The 17,434-nt window shown below is 40.7% G+C and overlaps 1 protein-coding gene across 1 annotated transcript in view; it reads left to right on the forward strand.

The window, feature by feature from the left end:
• dennd2b (DENN domain containing 2B) overlaps positions 1-17,434 on the forward strand; it is a 419,955-nt gene that overhangs the window by 194,678 nt on the left and 207,843 nt on the right. The gene's annotated exons all lie outside the window — the stretch shown is intronic.

Here is a 17,434-nt window from a genome sequence, read left to right on the forward strand (position 1 = left end):
TATCAGGTGTTCAGAATCGGCATAGTGAGCATTTTTCTTTTTAACTTTAGCTAAACATTTCATTGTATTTTCTAGCATCACAAAAGTTCTTTTATTCAGTCTTGGCATTTTCCTGAGTCAAATTACTTGCTTGATTGTTTGGTTTCAGTACTAGCATAGTCATGGGGATTTCCATTAGCTTTATAAAGATACTCAGAAACAGCTGGAGAATAGTGCTTCAGACGCTAAAGCCTGGCAATTGAATAGTGTCTCTTATTGTACATTAATATGTCAGTCTTTATATCATGTCAGTCTTTACAGAATAATTACTGATGGACTGTTGCCTTTTTATGTTGATCTCACAGTGTTATGAAAATTTGTCAGAAATTGTAGACTAAGGTCACAACTGTTTTATTAGAATTTTTTACAGTGGTTCAAGGAAAACTTCACTTCAATTCTGTTTATTTTTTAAAACTGTCAAGAGTTTAAAATAAATTTTTACATATATCTGAACACAAGTGCTGGCTGTAATTATAACATAAGGTTGTAATTTAAGTATGCTTATAATCCATGTATTTTCATAACAATGACACATTTTGTAGTACTGTTTGATTTTGAAATAGCTAAATCTTGTTTATGCTACCTGAGTGTTACTGGAACCTGGATCAAAATGATCCCACACTACATGTATACATTGTTTCTTTGAATACTAAATTAACTGTATTATATAAAAAGTAGAATCTTGGTCAGACCACAAAATACTATTTGTCCCATAAAGCTGATATTAATTAAGCAATTCACCATCTCAATAATTGTGCTGACTGCTACCAGATAGCATTGCCACCCTTTGGTCCCTGTAAATATTGGACCTTCATAGCAGGTTGATTGAGTAACTGCCTTCTTGGTCTTGGTGTTCTACAGGTTAATGATGCTTCCTCCTCCCTAGTGAGTGCCACAGCAGATACCAGGCCACTCTCTTGAAGTCTGTAAACCGTAATTTTATTCTTTGGGTTACAGTGTGGGTTCTGCCTAGTACTGATCCCTGTGTTGATTTGTATGTGGATGTGCATATTACTGTTTGATTTGTTGGAAAACTTGTTTCAGTTAGTGTTATATATTAGTTCTAATTTTTGAACCTTATCTAAGACTCTTTTGTAGCCTTAAAATTAACTGTGCCATTTTTACTTGATAAGAAATAACTAGGGCTTGGCATGATGGCTGACTGTGGTTGTTCTTCACTGCCATACAGTAAGTAAAAGTCATCACTGACTCATAAAAAGCCAAAAAAGTAGAGTAGAAATAGTTGTCTGAAGATAAACATCATAATGACTATTTTATCACTGCAAAAAATTATTTTTATTCGTAAGTTGGTGTGATATTAGGCAATCACAGAAAGCACACTAGAAATATATATACAGTATCCATCCATCCATTGTCTAACCCGCTGAATCCAAATACAGGGTCACGGGGGTCTGCTGGAGCCAATCCCAGCCAACACAGGGCACAAGGCAGGAAACAAACCCTGGGCAGGGCGCTAGCCCACCACAGGGCGCACACACACACCAAGCACATATTAGGGACAATTTACAATCGCCAATGCACCTAACCTGCATGTCTTTGGACAGTGGGAGGAAACCGGAGTACCCGGAGGAAACCCACACAGACACGGGGAGAACATGCAAACTCCACGTAGGGAGGACCCGGGAGACGAACCCGGGTGTCCTAACTGCGAGGCAGCAGTGCTACCCACCGCACCACCATGCTGAGATATATATATATATATATATAATAAATATATATACAGTATATTGTGGAAGACTGCCGGCTTCCGAGGCCGGTCCGCACCCCCAGGCCGACAGGAGGAGCTCTCCAGACAGCGGGATCGAGGTCCAGCAGGGCCTTATGGACTCCGTTTATACACAGCCCTGCTGGATACCTTGGGCACCACCAGGAGTCGCTGTGGGGGGACTTATGGGCTCTGTTGTGCCTTATGACCCGGGAGTACGTCACGGTCACGTGACAGGAAGGTATGGCGTGCTCCCGGGTTGAAGTAATGGACTGATTGCCCTGACCCGGAAGGAATAAGGAAGTGTGGACTGCTGGGACAGGAACACCTCCGGGTCAGGGGCTATAAAAGGACGCTGCCTCAGTCCAGACACTGAGCTGTGCTGGGTGGGAGAGGAGCAAAGTGTCTGGGCGAGGAGGAGAGGTTATTGTGGTTAGTAGAGTGTGTTTATTTGTGAAGAGTGTGGAAGGTGCTTGGTGCACTGTAAGAAAATAAAAAGAGTCTTGGACTATTACCTGGTCTCAGGGATGAGTCGACCGGAAGAGGGTCAGAGCCCGGCCTGAGTGGTTCGGGTTGTTTTGGGAGACGGGTGCACTACTGCCCCCTACTGCCACAATATATACACATATATACTGTATATATATATATATATTGTGGCACAGTGTTTGGGGTTTGTGCACGCGTGATATATATATATATATATATATATATATATATATATATATATATATATATACTCTACCAAAATACCCGCGCTTTGCAGCGGAGAAGTAGTGTGTTAAAGAAGTTATGAAAAAGAAAAGGAAACATTATAAAAATAAAGTAACATGATTGTCAATGTAATTGTTTTGTGACTGTTATGTGTTGCTGTCATTAAGGATTTGATTCATTATTTGTTTCAATCAGGTTCCGTTCCATGTTTGTCTAGTCTATCCCTGACCATCTCATCTTCGTTGTCAACCGTTGTAAAGATAACAGGTTTCATTCATCGAAGTGATCACTACTCAAATCGGTACTCGTGAATCTAAGATGTTCAACAGGCATTCCCGGTATTAAGTTGTGGATTTAGTGGCAGCGTGTCTATGAACGTAAAAAAAGTTTCTCTTGCACTTTTGCTGAGTTTGTGCCAAACACTATTCTATCCCTGACCATCTCATCTTCGTTTGCATAAGCACAGTCCTTCACCAGCAATTTTAACTCCATTACAAAGTGATCGAAAGTCTCGTTTATACCCTGCGTCCTCTCATTAAACTTGTATCTCACAAATATCGTATTCGTCTTAGGCATGACAAACGCCAGCGGCAGCGTGTCTATGAACTTTAAGTTAATCGTATATATGGACGAAAGTAGGTTCCAGTTATGACCACTACACATAGAATTTCGAAATGAAATATGCCTAACTTTTGTAACTAAGCTGTAAGGAATGAGCCTGCCAAATTTCAGCCTTCCACCTACATGGGAAGTTGGAGAATTAGTGAGGAGTCAGTCAGTCAGTCAGTGAGGGCTTTGCCTTTTTATTAATATATATACACTAGCAAAATACCCGCGCTTCGCAGCAGCGAAGTACTGCCTTAAAATTTTTATTAAGAAGAAAATTAAACCTTTTTAAACTGAGGGAAAATATGCCAATAATTATTTAAGGATCTCTTTGTATACCACATTGTACATTCGGCCCTCCGGTTTTAATATGATCAAGCTGTGCGCTGAGCTTACTCTTGAGCATGCAACGTACAGTTGGCCATGTGAACACTAATCTTGTTTCAAATCTCACAGCTTGGATTGCTGCTGTCATAATCGGTTTGAGTTTCATAGTTTGCTTCAATTACGACAGTATTTGCAGGACTTGTGTTGAAGTGACATTCGGCAACTGTCAAGCGTTGTAAGCATAGAACCGGTTTCATCGATAACTTCACATCCAGCTTTTGAGAGTTTAAACATCCATGAACATCAAAGTGTCCACTACTGAAATCGTCACCTGTGAATATAAGATGTTTAAGAGACATTGGCGGTTGTCGAAAGGTGTAAAATATTTGGCCATTTTGGTACACTTGAAAGCGACAACCGAACAATTCAGCGGCAGCCATCAACTCACATGCAGAAGCATAGGTGAAGGGCTTAAGCATTTCACTCTTGTAGTGCTCATGTGTAGTATAATTATCTCTTGTACCGTTATCAGTCCACACCTTGAACCTGTCCCAGTCATTCAATACATAAGACACAATGTTCCTCTGGATATCAAGAGTGAGCCTGATATGGCTGTGCAATATGCAACAAAGAGAATGGAAAAGGTAGGTGCCATCTCTGGGCATGGAAACCACTCGGTAAGTGACAGTTCTTTGATCGATGGTGATCACCTCGATAGACATGTTAATGGGGGTACGGTTCGAATGATAAAGGAAATGGGTACCTGAACAATGTAAAGTAAGTCTAAAATACCTACACAATAACTATAATCGTAATTAATGAACAATAAAATAGTGCAGAAGCCGTGGATTAAATAAAAAGGCTGTAGTTATCAGCAGGGAGACGTGAATCCTGTGGCGAAGCAAGGAAGGGAATGTAGAGACTAGAGCGACGGACAGCCTTATATAGGCAGGCAGCCAACAACGTGGGAGGCATTAGGATGGGGGACCCAACGCCGCCTCACACGGTGACCGAGCTGCAGCCTATGGACGTATATATGTACGTAAGTAGGATTTAGTTAGCATTGGGAACCCGTGTACCAAATTTCTTGAAGATTGGCCCATAAGTAACAAAATCCGTTGAAAAGTTCAATATGGCGGCCGACAGTGGCATCATACCACCGAAATAAGTACGTACATTGGTTTTGGTTAGTGCAGGGAAGCCGCCTACCAAATTTCGTGAAGATGGGGCCATAAATAAAAAAGTTCAACTTGGCGGACGTTGTCGACCATTATGATCGTTACGCGTAGAATTTCGAAATGAAACCTGCTTACCTTTTGTAAGTAAGCTATAAGGAATGAGCCTGCCAAATTTCAGCCTTCTACCTACACGGGAAGTTGGAGAATTAATGACATTGGAAAGTTCAATATGGCGGCCGACAGTGGCATCATACCACTAAAATAAGTACGTACATCGGTTTTGGTTAGCGCAGGGAAGCCGCCTACCAAATTTCGTGAAGATGGGGTCAGCCTTCTACCTACACGGGAATTTGGAGAATTAGTGACGTTGGAAAGTTCAATATGGCAGCCGACAGTGGCATCATACCATCGAAATAAGTATGTACATCGGTTTCAGTTAGCGCAGGGAAGCCGCCTACCAAGATGAAGATGGGGCCATAAATAAGAAAGTTCAACCTGGCGGACATTGTCGACCGTTATCGACCGTTATGACCGTTACGTGTAGAATTTTGAAATGAAACCTGCTTAACTTTTGTAAGTAAGCTGTAAGGAATAAGCCTGTCAAATTTCAGCCTTCTACCTACACGGGAAGTTGGAGAATTAGTGATGAGTGAGTGAGTGAGTGAGTCAGTGAGGTCTTTGCCTTTTATTAGTGTGTATATATATATATATTATACAGTGGAACCTCGGGTCACAAGCATCTCTGGACACGTACAAATCGGGTTACAACCAAAAAGTTTGCCAAACTTTTGCATCTGTTCACGACCACACACTCGGGTGATGAACAAGCCAGTTTCCCTTCCGGTTTGTACGCGCCGATGATTTCCACATGTGTTCAGTCTCTCCCTGTGCATTCACTGTGAAGGCAGGAAACAGGAGGAGAAAGCCGGTGCAGGATAGAGAGAGAGCGGGAGCAAGCGAGAAAGAGAGAGCGAGCATGCAGCTGAGCAGGGAGCCTGGGTGTTTGTCTCAGTGTTATTCAATGTTTTTACATTTAGTTTACTATTACACTGTGCGTTCTGTGGGATAATTAACTATTTTTGTGCTTAAAAGTCTTTAAAGAAAATATATTTACATACAGTTCGTACGGTCTGGAACAGATTAATTGTATTTACATACAGTCCTATGGGGGAAATTACTTAGGGTCAAGACCAAATCGGGTTACGACCAGAGTTTTGGAATGAATTACAGTCATGACCCAAGGTTCTATTGTATGTATATATATATATATATATATATATATATATATATATATTTATCTATACTAATAAAAGGCAAAGCCCTCACTGACTGACTGACTGACTGACTGACTCATCACTAATTCTCCAACTTCCCGTGTAGGTAGAAGGCTGAAATTTGGCAGGCTCATTCCTTACAGCTTACTTACAAAAGTTGGGCAGGTTTCATTTCGAAATTCTACACGTAATGGTCATAACTGGAAGGTATTTTTCTCCATTTACTGTAATGGAGTTGAGCTCGAAAGCTGTGGGGGGCGTGTGACATCATCACACCTCCCACGTAATCACGTGAACTGACTGTCAATGCAGTGCATAGAAAACCAGGAAGACCTCCAAAAAGCGCTGAAGAAGACATGCATTATATAATTGAGAAGGCAGCGAAACAATAAGAAGCGAGCGAGTGACATATACTACCATATTAATGAGTGCTGGTACTTCGGAAAGAAAGCAAGGTGTAAACCTAAACTTTAAATTAAGTTCATAGACAGGCTGTCCGCTGGCGTTTCCCATGCCCACGGGTAATGCGGGATACAAGTTTAATGAGAGGACGCAGGGTATAAACGAGAGTTTTGATCACTTTGTAACTAAGTTAAAATTGCAGGTGAAGGGGTGTGCTTATGCAAATTCCGAGAGACTGTATTTGTGGGGGATTGACAGTTAAGGCGGGTGGGGAGTCACGTCATCATCTCCCTCCCATTTACCTCATTTCGCTCTGAGCTGAGCTCCGCGGCTAACGCCGTCTTCCGAAGCAACTTCGTCACACTGCCACCAAATACTCAAGAGAAAAATCCACAAGTTAATACACATGCTGTCTCTAGAGTTTCTCCACACTGAATCCTCCAGGCACTACTTACAAAATGTTACATTGACAATCGTGTTACGTTATTTTTAAAATCTTTCCTTTTCTTAGCACAAGCACAGCTGAGAAGCTTCGATGCATGTGCTCCATAACGTTAAAAATAATGCATTTAATCACACTTTGCATTACAAGCAAAGGGGAACTTTTGTCAATGCATGATTTCCTGGTACAGCGATTACATTGATCAGCGCATTTTACCCTCGCACCCCTTGGTTTGAGAAGAAGTATGAAAAATATGAGGTTAACACAGAAAACAGATCACCAATTCAAGCTTTATGAATAATCGATTAAGCCATCAATAATTGTTTTGGTAAAGCCATACTCAGTGTAATCCTCCTTCCATTTTATAATTTTTCCGCCACTAGCCATGATTAAATGAACGGTAAAAAAGTAAGAGTGAAGCAAGGGTGACTTACTCAGGCAGGCATATATATGACAGCAACACTCATGACAATGTCAATCATGTTACGTTATTATTAAAATATTTCCTTTTCTTTTTTATTACTTCTTTAACACACTACTTCTCCGCCGCGAGGCTATATATATATATATATATATATATATATATACTGTATATATATATATCTATACTAATAAACGGCAAAGCCCTCACTGACTCACTCGCTGACTGACTGACTGACTCATCACTTATTCTCCAACTTCCCGTGTAGGTAGAAGGCTAAAATTTGGTAGGGTTATTCCTTAAAGCTTCCTTACAAAAGTTGGGCAGGTTTCATATCGAAATTCTACGCGTAATGGTCATAACTGGAAGCTGTTTTTCTCCATTTACTGTAATGGAGATTAGCTTGAAACCCGTGGGGGCGGTGTTTCGTGTGACATCATCACGCCTTCCACGTAATCACGATGCGTAGAAAACCAGGAAGAGGCCCAAAAAGCTCTGAAGAAAACATGCATTATATAATTGAGAAGGCAGCGAAACAATAAGAAGCGAGCGAGTGACATATACAACCATATTTATGAGTTCTGCTACTTTGGAAACAAAGCACGATGTAAACCTAAACTTTAAATTAAGTTCATAGACAGGCTGCCGCTGGCGTTTGTAATTTAGTGCCTACCCATATAAGGCTTTCCGTCAGCGGCAATCCAATAGCAAACTGCCACGGGTAAATATTCACGGGTGAAGGACTGTGCTTATGCAGAGGAAGATGAGATGGTCAGGGTGGTGTGTGGCACAAACTCAGCGAAACTGCGAGAGAAAGTTTTAAGTGCCGGGACTTCGGTAACATTAGATACAGCCATGGACATAGCACGACATGGCACCAGCACAGCTGGGAACCTTCGATGCATGTACACCGTGAAATGACGCAGTGCACAGAAAAAAAGCAACAATTCCAAAGAGTGCTGAACAAAAATCGAATTACACAATTGAGAAGGCAGCAATAAAATATGAAGCGTTTGATACATACAAGCATATTCATAAGTGCAGCTACTGCAGAAATAAAGCACACGGTGGATAATGTCAATGTCCCGCTAAAGGAAGACAGTGTAAAAAAAACCCGTGCATGCAGTGTGTCACGTCTCAGATAAAGAGGAAGACGAGCTGTTTATTGATGCAGTAAGAAATGATGAATGAAACCTGTTATCTTTACAACGATTGACAAACACGGAATGTAACTTGAACACAGCACATCCTACAAATACGAACCTGATTAAAAGAAATAATGATAATCAAATCCTTGATGACAGCAACACTCATAACACTCACAAAACAATTACTGTATATTGACAATCCTGTTACGTTATTTTTAAAATGTTCCCTTTTCTACACTACTTCTCCGCTGCGAAGCGCGGGTATATATATACCCCGGTCTACATACTCTCAAATAGACAAACCACACGCCGTGGCGCAATGGTAGAGGCTTTGCCTCTAGCGCCGATGTCCGAGGTTCGATTCATGAGAGGGGGTGCACTGAGTATGTACGCACGCTTCCCGATTCATTTTACCCTCGCATCCCCTTGGTTTGAGACGTATAAAAAAAAATATGCGGTTAACGAAGAAAGACAGATCACCAATTGAAGCTTTATGAATAATGGATACAAAGCACGTTCCTAAGACTGATCGGAGGCAAATTTCATTTCAAAAGACTACCTTGATAAAAGCGTGGTTTTGTGCAAACTGTCCAAATACGAACCTGATTGAAAGAAATTTTAATCAAATCCTTGATAACAGCAACACACATACAGTAACGGTCACAAAACTATTACATTCACCATCATGTTACGTTATTTTTAAAATGTTTCCTTTTCTTAGCACAAGCACAGCTGAGAAGCTTCAATGCATGTACTCCATAACGCGTTAAAAAAAATAACGCATTTAATCACACTTTCAATTCCAAGCAAATGTATATGTATATATATGTACAGTATATGTGTGTATATATATATATATATATATATATATATATATATATATATATATATATATATATATATATATATATATATATATATATATACAGTAAAGGCCAAAAGTTTGGACACACCTCCTCATTCAATGTGTTTTCTTTATTTTCATGACCATTTACATTGGTAGATTCTCACTGAAGGCATCAAAACTATGAATGAACACATGTGGAGTTATGTACTTAAAAAAAAAAGGTGAAATAACTGAAAACATGTTTTATATTCTAGTTTCTTCAAAATAGCCACCCTTTGCTGTGATTACTGCTTTGCACACTCTTGGCATTCTCTCGATGAGCTTCAATAGGTAGTCACCTGAAATGGTTTTCACTTCACAGGTGTGCCTTATCAGGGTTATTTAGTGGAATTTCTTGCTTTATCAATGGGGTTGGGACCAGCAGTTGTGTTGTGCAGAAGTCAGATTAGTTGGACGATCATTTATTTTTCAACAGGACACTGACCCCAAACACACCTCCAAGGCTGTGTAAGGGCTATTTGACCAAGAAGGAGAGTGATTGAGTGCTGTAAATGGTCATGAAAATAAAGAAAACACATTGAATGAGGAGGTGTGTCCAAACTTTTGGCCTGTACTGTATGTATGTGTATATACAGTATATATATATATATGTATATATTTGTATATGTGTATATATATATATGTATGTATATGTATATACAGTATATGTATGTGTATATATATTGTGAATGCTGGCCCGGACACAGACAGACGGACATCAAAGCACCACACACCGTTTATTTATACTAATATTTACAAGTTTACCGTGCAATCACACCCCAGTGCCTCCAGCACCGATCCCCCAAAGTCCAGGCCACACAGTCCTTTTGCCTTTCTTTCCTGGCCGCCTCCAGTCCTCACTCCAGCTCCGTCTTGCTTCCTCCCGACTCTCGCTACTGACTGGAGGGAGGCGGCCCCTTAAATGGGAACCCGGATGGGCTCCAGCTGCTTCCCGGCACTCCTCCGCAGACATGCCCTTGTGTGGTGGAAGTGCCGGCTGCGCACGCGGAAGCCGTCCGGGTGTCCCCTGTCGTCTTCCCCCCAGCACTTCCTGGTGTGGCGGAAGTGCTGGGTTCCAGGGTTCCTCAGGCACCTGGGCGCCGCCTGGCGGTGGCCACGGGCCCCTACAGGGTTGGGCTTTCAAGCCCTCTACCCGTGGCCCCCAATACAACCAGGGCAATCACCCCCTTGTGGTCTGGAGGAGGCACAAGCCCTTCTCTGGTCCTCCTGGACGTCTCGGCCGGGGACCACACGGGATATTCTGGCATCGGGGCGCCGCCTGGCGGTGGCCACGGGTCCCTACAGGGCTGGGCTTCCAAGCCCTGTACCCGAGGCCCCCAACATATCCAGGACGGACGCCCCCTCACGGTCTGGAGGAGGCACAAGCCCCGGCCGGGGACCACAATATGTTTATATGTGTGTGTGTGTGTATATATACAGTACAGGCCAAAGGTTTGGACACACCTCCTCATTCAATGTGTTTTCTTTATGTTCATGACCATTTACAGCACTCCATCACTCTCCTTTTAGGTCAAATAGCCCTTACACAGCCTGGAGGTGTGTTTGGGGTCATTGTCCTGTTGAAAAATAAATGATCGTCCAACTAACCTGACTTCTGCACAACACAACTGCTGGTCCCAACCCCATTGATAAAGCAAGAAATTCCACTAAATAACCCTGATAAGGCACACCTGTGAAGTGAAAACCATTTCAGGTGACTACCTATTGAAGCTCATTGAGAGAATGCCAAGAGTGTGCAAAGCAGTAATCAGAGCAAAGGGTGGCTATTTTGAAGAAACTAGAATATAAAACATGTTTTCAGTTATTTCACCTTTTTTTAAGTACATAACTCCACATGTGTTCATTCATAGTTTTGATGCCTTCAGTGAGAATCTACCAATGTAAATGGTCATTAAAATAAAGAAAACACATTGAATGAGGAGGTGTGTCCAAACTTTTGGCCTGTACTGTGTATATATATATATATATATACTGTATATGTATATTTTTATGTTTATATGTGTGTGTATATACACTCACCTAAATGATTATTAGGAACACCTGTTTAATTTCTCATTAATGCAATTATCTAATCAACCAATCACATGGCAGTTGCTTCAATGCATTTAGGGGTGTGGTCCTGGTCAAGACAATCTCCTGAACTCCAAACTGAATGTCAGAATGGGAAAGAAAAGTGATTTAAGCTATTTTGAGCGTGGCATGGTTGTTGGTGCCAGACGTGCCGGTCTGAGTATTTCACAATCTGCTCAGTTACTGGGATTTTCACGCACAACCATTTCTAGGGTTTACAAAGAATGGTGTGAATTGGGCGGTCTCATGGTCTGGAACCCCTACATATTTTATTTTTTTTCTCCAGCTTTTGGAGTTTTTTTTTTGTTTTTTCTGTCCACCCTGGCCATCGGACCTTACTTATTCTATATTAATTAATGTTGACTTATGTTTATTTTTTATTGTGTCTTCTATTTTTCTATTCATTTTGTAAAGCACTTTGAGCTACATTTTTTTGTATGAATATGTGCTATATAAATAAATGTTGATTGATTGATTGATTGATTGAAAAGGGAAAAACATCCAGTATGCGGCAGTCCTGTGGGCGAAAATGCCTTGTTGATGCTAGAGGTCAGAGGAGAATGGGCCAACTGATTCCAGCTGAAAGAAGAGCAACTTTGACTGAAATAACCACTCGTTACAACCGAGGTATGCAGCAAAGCATTTGTGAAGCCACAACACAAACAACCTTGCGGCGGATAGGCTACAACAGCAGAAGACCCCACTGGGTACCACTCATCTCCACTACAAATCGGAAAAAGAGGCTACAATTTGCACGAGCTCACCAAAATTGGACAGTTGAAGACTGGAAAAATGTTGCCTGGTCTGATGAGTCTGGATTTCTGTTGAGACATTCAAATGGTAGAGTCAGAATTTGGCGTAAACAGAATGAGAACATGGATCCATCATGCCTTGTTACCACTGTGCAGGCTGACGGTGGTGGTGTAATGGTGTGGGGGATGTTTTCTTGGCACACTTTAGGCCCCTTAGTGCCAATTGGGCATCGTTTAAATGCCACGGGCTACCTGAGCATTGTTTCTGACCATGTCCATCCCTTCATGACCACCATGTACCCATCCTCTGATGGCTACTTCCAGCAGGATAATGCACCATGTCACAAAGCTCGATTCATTACAATTGGTTTCTTGAACATGACTATGTGTTCACTGTACTAAAATGGCCCCCACAGTCACCAGATCTCAACCCAATAGAGCATCTTTGGGATATGGTGGAACAGGATCTTCATGCCCTGGATGTGCATCCCACAAATCTCCATCAACTGCAAGATGCTATCCTATCAATATGGGCCAACATTTCTAAAGAATGCTTTCAGCACCTTGTTGAATCAGTGCCACGTAGAATTAAGGCAGTTCTGAAGGCGAAAGGGGGTCAAACACCGTATTAGTATGGTGTTCCTAATAATCCTTTAGGTGAGTGTATATATATATATATATATATATATATATACTAACAAAATACCAGCTTACTTGAGCGAGAAGTAGTGTGTTAAAGAAGCAATGAAAAGAAAAGGAAACATTTTGAAAATAGCGTAACATGATTGTCAATGTTATTGTTTTGTCACTGTTGTGAGTGATGAGTGTTGTTGTCATATATATATATATATATATATATATATATATATATAATATATATATATATTTACACACACACACAAACATATATATATACATATCTATGCATATACACATACATATACATACACACATACATACACACATACATACACACACATACTGTATATACACACAAATACATATATATATATATACATACACACATACATACATACACATATATATACATATACATACATATCTACATATATACACACACAGCTATTTCAGTTATCAGTGCAATACGCTGTTTGTTAAAACGGATGACACCCGCTCTTACGTGCAAGTCTGCGTGGATATTATGAACTATCGATTTGTTCAAGTTCTATTTAAATTTTAAATAGAAGGAATTTTTATTTAGTCGACAGAAATATCTTTGGTAGGAATGGTAAAACAGACAGGAATATTATTCCTGAATAAATCAACTCAAACCTTAAACAACTTATAATATTTTGCTCTCCATAAAAATATATCCTGTCTAAATTATACAAGTTAGAAATAAAGTAAACATTAAAAGAACAAACATTCAAATTTCTTTACTCTTATGTAATTTTATATTTTATAACAAATAAACTTAGATTTTAAATATCCCAAAAGATTTTGCTCTCCATAAAAATATATCCTGTCAAAATTATACAAATTCAAATATGAACATGCTGCATAACAAAACCTAGAAATATAAATAAAATGTGTTCCTTTCAGCAATAACAAATCAAATCATTCAGTTGTCTTTGCTCATATGTCATTTTAGAGCTGGACGCCTGGCATCTTTTTGGCAACAGGTTCGTTTCTGTTTGGTGTGAGGTTCTGTGTTGTGGAGATTCTCAGGATGGATTGCAGGTGCTCATCAGTGAGGCGACTCCTGTGTGCTGTTTTGTTAGTCTTTATCACTGAGAAGAGCTTCTCACACAGATATGTGCTACCAAACATGCACAAGGTTCGAGCCGCATGTAGACGGACTTTTTGTTCTTCAAAGTCACCAAAGCGCCGTGCAAACTCAGTGCGATTTGGGAACACCGTAGTGACGACTTGGTTTAACATTACTTGGTAATAGGGAAAGTGGGGCAAGTGGTTGTGTCTCCCATAAAAGCAGCCTCAATTGAAATCACTTTGTGATTGTGCACGGTAAAACGTCCGCTGAAGTGTCAGATTCTTATTTAATTCTTCTGCTTTCTGTATCTTCTGCATTGCATTCAGGTCTTTCAGGTTACCCTGATGTTTTGTTTTATAGTGCCGTCTTAGATTAAATTCTGTAATTACAGCCACATTAGCTCCACAAATGAGACACACGGGTTCAGTAAACATATACTCAGCCTCCCATCGGTTTTAAAGGCTCTATTTTCAGAATCAACTTTTCTCTTCAGCATCGTGTGAGCTAGCTTCGCAATAACTTGCAGCATCTTAAGGTAGACTTGATTAACGCGGTAACTGTTCGGCAAGGCAGCTGAAGCGCTGCATTATGGGATCTGTAGTTTATTGTGTTACCAGCGCTTCATATACCCGGCTTTAATAACAATAATACAGTATATAAAATGATCTCGGGCGGATATAATTACACCGGGCGGATGTGGCCCTGCCCTTGAGTTTGACACATATGGACTAAATAGAACTTGAAAAGATATATTTTTCAAATGTGATCGCAATTCAGATAGAGTTGACGCAAGACTACAGCCTGCATGCCTCAATAAGTCATCCTCCCTTGCCCTTACTTTTTACCGCTCATCTAATGAATACACTGAGTATGGCTTTACCAAAACAATCACTGATGGCTAATAAAGTATCCATTATTCGAGTATGTAGATCGGGTTATATATATATATATATATATATATACCAGCGTATCGCAGCGAGAAGTAGTGTGTTAAAAAGCTAGAAAAGAAAAGGGAACATTTTAAAAATAACGTAACATGACTGTCAATATACAGTATTTGTTTTGTGAGTGTTACTGAGTGTTGCTGTCATCAAGGATTTGATTATCATTATTTCTTTCAATCAGGTTCGTATTTGTAGGATGTGTTGTGTTCAAGTTACATTCCGTGTTTGTCAATCGCTGTAAAGATGACAGGTTTCATTCATCGATTCGTTTCTTACTGCATCAATAAACAGCTCGTCTTCTTCTTTATCTGAGACCTGACACACTGCATGCAAGGGTTTTTTTACACTGTCTTCCTTTAGCGGGACATTGACGTTTTCCAACGTGTGCTTTGTTTCCGCAGTAGTTGGATTTATGAATATGCTTGTATGTATGAGACGCTTCATATTTTTGCTGCCTTTTCAATTGTGTAATTCGGTTTTGTTCAGCTCTTTGGAACTGTTGCCTTTTATCTGTGCACTGCGCCAGTTCACGTGAGCCCTCGGTGTACATGCATCGAAGGTTCCCAGCTGTGCTGGTGCCATCTCGCTATGTCCATGGCTGTATTTAATGTTACCTTAGTCCTGGCACTTAAAACTTTCTCTCGCAGTTTCGCTGAGTTTGTGTCAAACACCACCCTGACCATCTCATCTTCCTCTCCATAAGCACAGTCCTTCACCCGTGAATATTTACCCGTGGCAGTTTGCTATTGGATTGCCGCTGACGGACGGCCTTATATGGGCAGGCACTAAATTACAAACGCCAGCGCAGCCTGTCTATGAACTTAATTTAAAGTGTAGGTTTACATCGTGCTTTGTTTCAGTAGCAGAACTCATGAATATGGTTGTATATGTCACTCGCCGCTTCTTATTGTTTCGCTGCCTTCTCAATTATATAATGCATGTTTTCTTCAGCGCTTTTGAGGTCTTCCTGGTTTTCTATGTACTGCGTGATTACGTATGTTACGTTATTATTAAAATGTTTCCTTTTCTTTTTATTACTTCTTTAACACACTACTTCTGCCATGCCAGCAACACTCATGACAATGAAAACACAATTACATTGGTATTTTGCTAGTATATATATATATATATATATATATATATATATATATATATATAGTGAGAACTGGTCCGAACACTATCAGACACCAGCACTTTATATAACACACGTTTATTATTGCCAAAAGTCCCACACAGCACACAGTGCTTGCAGGACCAAACACCCCCAACACGGGCCTCTCTCAATGTCCGTGGGTCACCTTCCTTCTTCCTGTCACTAGAAGTTCGTCCACCTCCAGCTCCCGACTCTAGCTCCCTGACTGTAGGAAGGCGGCCCCTTTTATATTCACCCAGATGTTCTCCAGGTGCTTGCTAATGACCTTCCGGCGGCACTTCCTGGAAGCACTCCGGGTCTCCCTGGAAGGTTCTTCCTCCACCTGCCCAGGTGTGGCGGAAGTGCAGGTTTCCTAGGTTCCACGATGCTTGGGGCGGCCCCTGGCGGCAGCCACGGGCCCCAATGGGTTTGAGTCTCCTGGCTCCGTCCCCGTGGTCCCCTCCTTATCCAGGGTGGTTTTCTCCTCGGGGACGTATAAGCTGCCTCCCGGTCTTCCCAGGCATCCTGGCTGGGTCTGGCCCCCAGCCTCCTGCAATGATACCCTTCCATCAGCGGAGACCCATCAGGGCAGGCCTCCCATGAAGCGGGTCCTATTTGCGTATGTCCAGGGTCCGGTCCTGTAAAACACAAACCGCAAAAAACACATTTTAGATTACTGCAGGGTACTGTGTCTATTTCATTATAATGTTCAACAGCTGTGATTCGATATGTTCAGTCATTCATTGTTTGAATCCATGCATAAACTATCCATGCATAACTTACATGAACCACATTTATTTCTTTTATTTAAATGATTTTATTCAAAGCAATAAATGCTTATTCTAAACTGTTATTGATTAGATCCTGCCAGATTTTTAAAAAAAGTTTTGAATAAATCCTGTAAGTGAGAATATGATTTTTTCCAATTTCAAATAGTATATAGCATCAATTACCAACTGACTTAAAAGAGGTAGGCTTTGATTCTTCCAGTTGAGCAAGATAAGTCTACGTGCTAGTAGTGAGGTAAAGGTAATTACAGTTTATTTGTCCTTCTCCACTTTAAGCCCAACTGGGAGTACATCAAACACAGCTGTTAGTGCGTTAGGAGTGATTGTGACACCTAGGCTGTCTGATAGGCATTTGAAGATTTTGGTCAAGAATGATGTTAATTTGTTGCAGGCCCAAAACATGTGGCCCAGTGAGGCTGGAGCATAATTGCAACGTTCGCAGATTGGCTCTTACCCTGGAAATATTATGTACAATTTTAAATGAGAAAGATGTGGTAAATAAAAGATTTTAAGTTGAATAATTGTATGCATATGGGGCTAGAGTGAATTCTGTGCATGGCTTCCTTCCATTCCTTTTCTGAAATGTTGAGTAAGAGATCCTTTTCCCACTGTACTCTGGGATCTTTGCAAGGAAGGGACTTTAAAATGGTTTTATATATTATAGAAAGGCTGTCTGAGTCTTTAAGACTGATCAGTATTTCTCCTGGAATAGAAATCGGTGGGAGGTGATGAAAATTGGGCAGATTCCATTTAGCAATGTTTCTAATTTGAAAGTAGTGGAAAAAATGTGTTGATGGGAAGTTAAATTTGAAGTTTAATTGTTTATAGGATGCAA

The sequence above is a fragment of the Polypterus senegalus genome, chromosome 1 (assembly GCF_016835505.1).
Source record: "Polypterus senegalus isolate Bchr_013 chromosome 1, ASM1683550v1, whole genome shotgun sequence".
In the NCBI taxonomy this organism is placed as follows: Eukaryota; Metazoa; Chordata; class Cladistia; order Polypteriformes; family Polypteridae; genus Polypterus; species Polypterus senegalus.